Here is a 9,087-nt window from a genome sequence, read left to right as displayed (position 1 = left end):
TCTAGAATCATATCTTGTGATTTCTTATGAATCAAGTCATTAATTGTGATTTTAAAAATCAAATCTTTTTCAAAAACTAATTTCCATCATATCTTTTCAAAAATATCTTCTCATCTTATCTTTTTCAAAAATATCTTTTCAAAATATCTTTCCTAACCTCCTAACTTCCTATCTTTTCAAAATTTGTTTCAACTAACAAACTAACTTTTTGTTTGTTTCTTAACTTTTTCAAAACTACCTAACTAACTCTCTCTCTCTAATTTTCGAAAATATCTCCCCTCTTTTTCAAAAATTTCTTTTTTATTAACTAATTATTTTTATTTTTAATTTTTAAAACTTAATTTTCGAAAATTACTAACATTTTTTCAAAAACCATTTTTCAAAAATCACTAACTCTTTTTCAAAATAATTTTCGAAAATTATCCCTCCCCCATCTCATTCTATTTATTCATTCATATCCTAACATCTCATCTCACATCTCTTCCATCCGTACAGTTATGCTTCTTCCTTTACATCACATTCTTTGTCTCCCCCTCTTTTCTTCCACTCACAAAGGGATCCCTATACTGTGGTATAAAGGATCTCTATTATTATTATTATTTTTCTGTGCCTTCTTCTTTATCATATGAGCAGGAGCAAGGATAAGAACATTCTTGTGGAAGCAGATCCAGAACCTGAAAGGACTCTGAAGAGAAAATTAAGAGAAGCTAAAATACAACAATCCAGAGATAACCTTTCAGAAATTTTCGAACAGGCAGAGGAGATGGCAGCCGAAAATAACAATAATGTAAGGAAGATGCTTGGTGACTTTACTGCACCTAATTCCAATTTACATGGAAGAAGCATCTCCATTCCTGCCATTGGAGCAAACAACTTTGAGCTGAAACCTCAATTAGTTTCTCTAATGCAGCAGAATTGCAAGTTTCATGGACTTCCAGCTGAAGATCCTTTTCAGTTCTTAACTGAATTCTTGCAGATATGTGATACTGTTAAGACTAATGGAGTAGATCCTGAAGTCTACAGGCTCATGCTTTTCCCTTTTGCTGTAAGAGACAGAGCTAGATTATGGTTGGATTCTCAACCCAAAGACAGCCTGAACTCTTGGGATAAGCTGGTCACGGCTTTTTTAGCCAAGTACTTTCCTCCTCAAAAGCTGAGCAAGCTTAGAGCTGATGTTCAAACCTTCAGACAGAAAGAAGGTGAATCTCTCTATGAAGCTTGGGAAAGATACAAACAGTTGACCAAAAAGTGTCCTTCTGACATGCTTTCAAAATGGACCATCCTGGATATATTCTATGATGGGTTATCTGAGCTATCAAAGATGTCACTGGACACTTCTGCAGGTGGATCCATTCACCTAAAGAAAACGCCTGCAGAAGCTCAAGAACTCATTGACATGGTTGCTAATAACCAGTTCATGTACACTTCTGAAAGGAATCCTGTGAGCAATGGGACGCCTATGAAGAAGGGAGTTCTTGAGGTTGATACTCTGAATGCCATATTGGCTCAGAATAAAATATTGACTCAGCAAGTCAATATGATCTCTCAGAGTCTGCATGGAATGCAAGCTGCATCCAACAGTACTCAAGAGGCTTCTTCTGAAGAAGAAGCTTATGATCCTGAGAACCCTGCAATAGCAGAGGTAAATTACTTAGGTGAACCTTATGGAAACACCTATAACTCAACATGGAGAAATCATCCAAATTTCTCATGGAAGGATCAAAAGCCTCAACAAGGCTTTAATAATGGTGGAAGAAAAAGGTTTAGCAATAGCAAGCCTTTTCCATCATCAACTCAGCAACAGACAGAGAACTCTGAACAAAATGCTTCTAATTTAGCAAATCTAGTCTCTGATCTATCTAAGGCCACTGTAAGTTTCATGAATGAAACAAGGTCTTCCATTAGAAATCTGGAAGCACAAGTGGGCCAGCTGAGTAAAAGGATCACTGAAATCCCTCCTAGTACTCTCCCAAGCAATACAGAAGAGAATCCAAAAGGAGAGTGCAAGGCCATTGACATAAGCGCCATGGCCGAACCTGTGAGGAGAGGAGAGGACGTGAATCCCAAGGAGGAAGACCTCCTGGGACGTCCAGTGGTCAATAAGGAGCTTCCCTCTGAGGAACCAAAGGACTCTGGGGCCCATCTAGAGACCATAGAGATTCCATTGACCCTCCTTATGCCCTTCATGAACTCTGATGAGTATTCCTCTTCTGAAGAGAATGAGGATGTCACTGAAGAGAAAACTGCCAAGTTTCTTGGTGCAATCATGAAGCTGAATGCCAAATTGTTTGGCATTGATACTTGGGAAGTTGAACCCCCCTTGTTCGTCAATGAACTAAGTGATCTGGATCAACTGACATTGCCTCAGAAGAGACAGGATCCTGGAAAGTTCATAATACCCTGTACCATAGGCACCATGATCTTTAAGGCTCTGTGTGACCTTGGTTCAGGAATAAACCTCATGCCCCTCTCTGTAATAGAGAAACTGGGAATCTATGGGGTGCAAGCTGCTAAAATCTCATTAGAGATGGCAGACAGCTCAAGAAGACAGGCTTATGGACAAGTAGAAGATGTATTAGTAAAGGTTGAGGGCCTTTACATACCTACTGATTTTATAGTCCTGGATACTGGAAAGGAAGAGGATGAATCCATCATCCTAGGAAGACCTTTCCTGGCCACAGCAAGAGCTGTGATTGATGTTGACAGAGGTGAAATAGTCCTTCAATGGAATGAGAACTCCCTTGTATTCAAAACTCAAGGATCTCCCTCTGCAACCATGGAGAGGAAGCTTGAAAAGCTTCTCTCAAAGCAGAGTCAACCAGAGCCCCCACAGTCAAACTCTAAGTTTGGTGTTGGGAGGCCATAACCAAACTCTAAGTTTGGTATTGAACTCCCATATCCAAACTCTAAGTTTGGTGTTGGAGAGTCTCAACAAAGCTCTGCACATCTGTGAGGCTCCATGAGAGCCCACTGTCAAGCTATTGACATTAAAGAAGCGCTTGTTGGGAGGCAACCCAATGTTTATCTAATTCTTATTTTTATTGTTTTTCATGTTTTCTTAGGTTCATGATCATGTGGAGTCACAAAATAAATAGAAAAATTGAAAACGGAATCAAAAACAGCAGAAGAAAAATCACACCCTGGAGGAGCATCTGTCTGGCGTTCAGCGCCAGAACAGAGCATGGTTCTGGCGCTGAACGCCCAAAATGGGCAGCTTCTGGGTGCTGAACGCCAGAACAGGCATGGTTCTGGCGTTCAACGCCAGAAATGGCACACAAATGGGCGTTGAACGCCCAAAATGGCCACCAACCTGGCGCTGAACGCCCAGAGTTGGGTACAAAGGCATTTTTACATGCCTAATGGGTGCAGGGATGTAAATCCTTGAACACCTCAGGATCTGTGGACCCCACAGGATCCCCACCTACCTCCACTCACTTCTTCTCACCACTCTCTTTCACACAACCCCACAAACACTCTTCCCTAAAAACCCCTCACCAATCACCTCAATCTCTCTTCCCCACTAAACCTTCACCACTCACATCCATCTCCTCTTCCCCATAAACCTACCTCATAAACTCTACCTACCTTCAAAATTCAAAACCAATTTCCCACCCAAACCCACCCATATGGCCGAAACCACATCTCCCTCTCCCTCTCCATATTTCTTCTTCTTCTTCTTCTATTCTTTTGTTTATTGCTCGAGGGCGAGCAATATTCTAAGTTTGGTGTAGAAAAAGCATAGCTTTTTTGTTTTTCCATTACCATTGATGGCACCCAAGACCGGAGAATCCTCTAGAAGAGGGAAAGGGAAGACAAGAGCTTCCACATCCGAGTCATGGGAGATGGAAATGTTCATCTCCAAAGCCCATCAAGACCACTTCTATGATGTTGTGGCCAAGAAGAAGGTGATCCCTGAGGTCCCTTTTAAACTCAAAAGAAATGAGTATCCAGAGATCCGACATGAAATTCAAAGAAGAGGTTGGGAAGTTCTAACAAATCCCATCCAACAAGTCGGCATCCTAATGGTTCAAGAGTTCTATGCCAATGCATGGATCACCAAGAACCATGATCAAAGTAAGAACCCGGATCCAAAGAACTATGTTACAATGGTTCGGGGGAAATACTTAGATTTTAGTCCGGAAAATGTGAGGTTGGCGTTCAACTTGCCATACATGGAAGAAAACGCACGCCCCTACACAAGGAGAGTCAACTTTGATCAAAGGTTGGACCAAGTCCTTATGGACATATGTGTAGAAGGAGCTCAATGGAAGATTGACTCCAAAGGCAAGCCGGTTCAACTAAGAAGATTGGACCTCAAGCCTATAGCTAGAGGATGGTTGGAGTTTATTCAATGCTCAATCATTCCCACTAGCAACCGGTCTGAAGTTACCATAGACCGGGCCATCATGATCCATAGCATCATGATTGGAGAAGAGGTGGAAGTTCATGAGATTATACCTCAAGAACTTTACAAGGTGGCTGACAAGTCCTCCACCATGGCAAGGTTAGCCTTTCCTCACCTCATTTGCCACCTATGCAATTCAGCTGGAATTGACATAGAGGGAGATATCCTCATTAAAGAGGAAAAGCCCATCACTAAGAAAAAGATGGAGCAAGCAAGAGAGCCCACTCATGGAGTTCAAGAGGCGTATGAAGCTCATCACCATGAGATTCCGGAAATGCCTCAAATGCACTTTCCTCCACAAAACTATTGGGAGCACATCAACACCTCCCTAGAAGAATTGAGTTCCAATATGGGACAACTAAGGGTGGAACATCAAGAGCACTCCATCATGCTTCATGAAATAAGAGAAGATCAAAAAGCAATGAGGGAGGAGCAACAAAGACAAGGAAGAGACATAGAAGAGCTCAAGGACATCATTGGTTCCTCAAGAAGGAAACGCCACCATCACTAAGGTGGATTCATTCCTTGTTTTTGCTTTCTTTGTTTTTCGTTTTCTATGTTATGTGCTTATCTATGTTTGTTCCTTCATTACATGATCATTAGTAGTTAGTAACTTTGTCTTAAAGATATGAATGTCCTATGAATCCATCACCTCTCTTAAATGAAAAAATGTTTTAATTCAAAAGAACAAGAAGTACATGAGTTTCAAATTTATCCTTGAACTTAGTTTAATTATATTGATGTGGTGACAAAGCTTCTTGTTTTCTGAATGTATGCTTGAACAGTGCATATGTCTTTTAAAGTTGTTGTTTAAGAATGTTAAATATGTTGGCTCTTGAAAGAATGATGACTAGGAGACATGTTATTTGATAATCTAAAAAATCATAAAAATGATTCTTGAAGCAAGAAAAAGCAGCAAAGAACAAAGCTTGCAGAAAAAAAAAATAGGCGAAAAAAAAAATAGAAAGAAAAAGAAAAAGCAAGCAGAAAAGCCAATAACCCTTAAAACCAAAAGGCAAGGGCAAATAAAAAGGATCCCAAGGCTTTGAGCATCAGTGGATAGGAGGGCCTAAAGGAATAAAATCATGGTCTAAGCGGCTAAACCAAGCTGTCCCTAACCATGTGCTTGTGGCGTGTAGGTATCAAGTGAAAACTTGAGACTGAGTGGTTAAAGTCAAGGTCAAAAGCAAAAGAAGAGTGTGCTTAAGAACCCTGGACACCTCTAATTGGGGACTTTAGCAAAGCTGAGTCACAATCTGAAAAGGTTCACCCAATTATGTGTCTGTGGCATCTATGTATCCGGTGGTAATACTGGAAAACAAAGTGCTTAGGGCCACGGCCAAGACTCATAAAGAAGCTGTGTTCAAGAATCATCATACTGAACTAGGAGAGTCAATAACACTATTCGAAATCTGAAGTTCCTATAGATGCCAATCATTCTGAACCTCAATGGATAAAGTGAGATGCCAAAACTATTCAAGAGGCAAAAAGCTATAAGTCCCGCTCATATGATTGGAGCTATGTTTCATTGATAGTTTGGAATTTATAGTATATTCTATTCATTTTATCCTACTTGATTTTCAGTTGCTTGGGGACAAGCAACAATTTAAGTTTGGTGTTGTGATGAGCGGATAATTTATACGCTTTTTGACATTGTTTTTAGTATGTTTTTAGTAGGATCTAGTTACTTTTAGGGATGTTTTCATTAGTTTTTATGTTAAATTCACATTTCTGGACTTTACTATGAGTTTGTGTGTTTTTCTGTGATTTCAGGTATTTTCTGGCTGAAATTGAGGGACTTGAGCAAAAATCAGATTCAGAGGTTGAAAAAGGACTGCTGATGCTGTTGGATTCTGACCTCTCTGCACTCAAAGTGGATTTTCTGGAGCTACAGAATTCGAAATGGCGCGCTTCCAATTGCGTTGGAAAGTAGACATCCAGGGCTTTCCAGAAATGTATAATACTCCATACTTTGGCCAAGAATAGACGACGTAAACTGGCGTTCAACGCCAGCCTTCTGCCCAAATCTGGCGTCCAGCGCCAGAAAAGGATCCAAAACCAGAGTTGAATGCCCAAACTGGCACAGAAACTGGCGTTCAACTCCACAAATGGCCTCTGCACGTGGAACACTTAAGCTCAGCCCAAACACACACCAAGTAGGCCCCGGAAGTGGATTTATACATCAAATACTTACTCATGTAAACCCTAGTAGCTAGTTTATTATAAATAGGACCTCTTACTATTGTCTTAGGCATCTTTGGTCTCAGTTTTAATCCATTGTTCATCTTAGGAGACTATTGATCTCGTTTACGGGGCTGGCCATCTCGGCCATGCCTGGACCTTCACTTATGTATTTTCATACGGTAGAGTTTCTACACTCCATAGATTAAGGTGTGCAGCTCTGCTGTTCCTCAAAGATTAATGCAAAGTACTATTATTTTCTATTCAATTCTTCTTATTTCTCTTCTAAGATATCCATTCGCACCCAAGAACGTGATGAAGGTGATGATTATGTGTGACGCTCATCATCCTTCTCCCTTATGAACGCGTGCCTGACAAACACTTCTGTTCTACATGAAATAAGCTAGAATGAATATCTCTTAGATCTCCTAACCGGAATCTTCGTGGCGTAAGCTAGAATGATGGCGGCATTCAAGAGAATCCGGAAGGTCTAAACCTTGTCTGTGGTATTCTGAGTAGGATTCAATGATTGAATGACTGTGACGAGCTTCAAACTCGCGATTGTTGGGCGTTAGTGACAGACGCAAAAGGAGGGTGAATCCTATTCCAGCATGATCGGGAACCGACAGATGAATAGCCGTGCCGTGACAGGGTGCGTGAGCATATTATTCACTGAGAGGAGGGGATGTAGCCACTGACAACGGTGATGCCCTTGCATAAAGCCAGCCATGGAAAGGAGTAAGACTGATTGGATGAAGATAGCAGGAAAGCAAAGGTTCAGAGGAACGAAAAGCATCTCCATTCGCTTATCTGAAATTCTTACCAATGATTTACATAAGTATTTCTATCCCTATTTTATTATATTAAATTCGAAAACACCATTATCACTTTATATCTGCCTGACTGAGATTTACAAGGTGACCATAGCTTGCTTCATACCAACAATCTCCGTGGGATTCGACCCTTACTCACGTAAGGTATTACTTGGACGACCCAGTGCACTTGCTGGTTAGTTGTATCGAAGTTGTGACAATTATGTATTGAGATCAGAGCACCAAGTTGCTCACGTTGCCGGGGATTGTTTGAGCCTGGACATCACAATTTCGTGCACCAGGCGCTCAATGGAAGAGAGATTCAAGAGGGAAGCCGGTTCAACTAAGAAGGCATGACCTCAAGCTCGTGGCTAGGGGATGGTTGGAGTTCATCCAACGCTCAATCATTCCTACTAGCAACCGGTCTGAAGTTACTATAGACTGGGCTATCATGATCCATAGCATCAAGATTGGAGAGGAAGTAGAAGTTTATGAGGTTATATCCCTAGAACACTACAAGGTGGCGGACAAGTCCTCTACTTTCGCAAGGTTAGCCTTCCCTCATCTCATTTGTCACCTCTGTAATTCAGCTGGAATTGACATAGAGGAAGACATCCTCATTGATGAGGACAAGCCCATCACTAAGAAAAGGATGGAGCAAACAAAAGAGCCCACTCATGGACAAGAGCATGAGGAAATTCCTCATCATGAAATCCATGAGATTCCTCAAGGGATGCATTTTCCTCCATAAAATTATTGGGAGCAAATCAACACATCCCTAGGAGAATTAAGTTCCAACATGGGACAACTAAGGGTGGAGCACCAAGAACATTCCATGCTCCTCCATGAAATTAGAAAAGACCAAAGAGTCACGAGGGAGGAGCAACAAAGGCAAGGAAGAGACATTGAGGAGCTCAAGGACTCCATAAGATCTTCAAGAGGAAGAACAAGCCGCCATCACTAAGGTGGACCCGTTCTTCAATTTTCTTGTTCTTATTTTTCTGTTTTTCGAAAATTATGCTTTATATTTTATTTATGTTTGTGTCTTATTACATGATCACTAGTGTCTAAGTGTCTATGCCTTAAAGTTATGAATGTCCTATGAATCCATCACCTTTCTTAAATAAAAAGAGTTTTTAATTGCAAAAAGAAAATAAAGTACATGAATTTTGAATTTTAAAACAGATTAATTATTTTGAAGTGGTGGTAATACTTTTTGTTTTTCTGAATGAATGCTTGAATAGTGCATATTTTTTAATTTGTTGTTCATGAATGTTAAAATTGTTGGCTCTTGAAAGAATGATGAAAAAAGGAGAAATGCTATTGATAATCTGAAAAATCATAAAATTGATTCTTGAAGCAAGAAAAAGCAGTGAAAAGCTTGCAGAAAAAAATATATGCGAAAAAAAAGAAAAAAAAGAGAAAGAAAAAGCAAGCAGAAAAAGCCAATAGCCCTTTAAACCAAAAGGTAAGGGTAAAATAAAAAGGATCTAAGGCTTTGAGCATCAGTGGATAGGAGGGTCCACATGAATAAAATCCTGGCCTAAGCGGCTAAACCAAGCTGTCCCTAACCATGTGCTTGTGGCGTGAAGGTGTCAAGTTAAAAGCTTGAGACTGAGCGGTTAAAGTCGTGGTGCAAAACAATAAGAGTGTGCTTAAGAGCTCTGGACACCTCTAATTGGGGACTCT

The 9,087-nt window shown here is 40.4% G+C and overlaps 1 non-coding gene across 1 annotated transcript; it reads right to left on the bottom strand.

Annotated features, from left to right (window-relative positions):
* Positions 1–1,159: 1,159 nt before the first annotated feature.
* On the bottom strand, positions 1,160–1,267 carry LOC148564729 (small nucleolar RNA R71). The gene has a single exon (XR_015885081.1). It is a non-coding gene; the product is annotated as a small nucleolar RNA R71 (small nucleolar RNA).
* Between the last annotated feature and the right edge of the window lie 7,820 nt (positions 1,268–9,087).

The sequence above is a fragment of the Arachis ipaensis genome, chromosome B5, assembly GCF_059453495.1.
Source record: "Arachis ipaensis isolate K30076 ecotype BB chromosome B5, ASM5945349v1, whole genome shotgun sequence".
Taxonomy (NCBI): Eukaryota; Viridiplantae; Streptophyta; class Magnoliopsida; order Fabales; family Fabaceae; genus Arachis; species Arachis ipaensis.
The sequence above is the reverse complement of the archived record's forward strand: the minus strand, read 5'-3'. Positions and strand labels throughout refer to the sequence as shown.